Source organism: Myotis davidii, unplaced genomic scaffold, assembly GCF_000327345.1.
Source record: "Myotis davidii unplaced genomic scaffold, ASM32734v1 scaffold892, whole genome shotgun sequence".
Lineage (NCBI taxonomy): Eukaryota > Metazoa > Chordata > Mammalia > Chiroptera > Vespertilionidae > Myotis > Myotis davidii.
This window is the reverse complement of record NW_006284341.1, coordinates 2,020,532-2,021,846: the sequence shown is the minus strand read 5'-3', so window position 1 is coordinate 2,021,846 and position 1,315 is coordinate 2,020,532.

Here is a 1,315-nt window from a genome sequence, read left to right as displayed (position 1 = left end):
TACTGCACACAAAGACCACCAGGGGGTGCACCAAGAAAGCATAACAAAATGCGGAGACAAAGAAACCGGACAAAATTGTCAATGGAAGATATAGTGTTCAGAACCACACTTTTAAGGTCTCTCAAGAACTGTCTAGAAGCCGCCGATAAACTTAATGAGATCCTCAAGAAATCTAATGAGACCCTCGATGTTGTGATAAAGAACCAACTAGAAATTAAGCATACACCGACTGAAATAAAGAATATTATACAGACTCCCAACAGCAGACCAGAGGAGCGCAAGAATCAAGTCAAAAATTTGAAATGCAAAGAAGCAAAAAAACACCCAACTGGAAAAGCAAAATGAATCCTTGTCTCTGTGTGAGAGAGAGAAATTCTTTCACTAATCCTTTGATCTCTTTATGGTTTCGCTGTTCATTCTACTGATTGTACCAGAAACAAGTTTCACTTCAGATATAATAGTTAATGATAGACAATAGAAAAGGAACTGGGTGTGGAGCCATAGTTAACGATAATAGCGTGAGGGCTGCTTGCTATTTATAGCACTTGTTAAACTTTCATCTCTTTAAATTGCTATTTTCATACAGCAAACTCAAATCTCTCGGGCAACAGGGCAAGCACCATGAGATTAGACCTGGAAGTAGTTTCTGGCATTAGTCAAATATGTAATGACTAAGAAAAACATCTTCTTCAGCTTGAAGTGCCACCAGTTAGCAATGAGAATAGGAAAACAAACATTCACAAGGGAGCCTTGCAGTGATCGTGTGAGAAAATGGTCACATGCAGGATTTATGCTGTAGAATATCATCTATGAGGCAAAGCCGATGAAATTTGAATTTTGAACAAATACTTTTTTTTTAGTTGAAGCAATTTTATTAAAAAGAACTTGTCAGAAGACCATTTTCTCTTTTGTAAAAAAATGTATCTTTATTGTAAAAGTATTCTAGATGTCCCTTTTTTGAAAAAAATATAATTGGTGGGGAGACTGGAGAATGGCTGATTCTGAGACCAGAAACTCCGAGCTGTGATTTGAAACCTTGTGATTTGAAAGTTTCTGCTTTACTGTGTGACTGGGCAATTGTATTGCATTTAACTACCCTGCATTCCTCTTTTTTAGATCCATTCAGTTCTGTGATGGGAAGGGTGTCGGGGTTATGGTCAATTTGCATGTTTCTCTTTTATTAGATAGGATAAGGTCAGATGATGATGCCTACCCTTTGTCCTGCTTGCTTAGAGTAGTCTCTTCGCTAGCAACTACTTCATGTGCAAACACCTGCACAGTTAAGTTTATCTCAGGGGATGCCTTGGATAACACC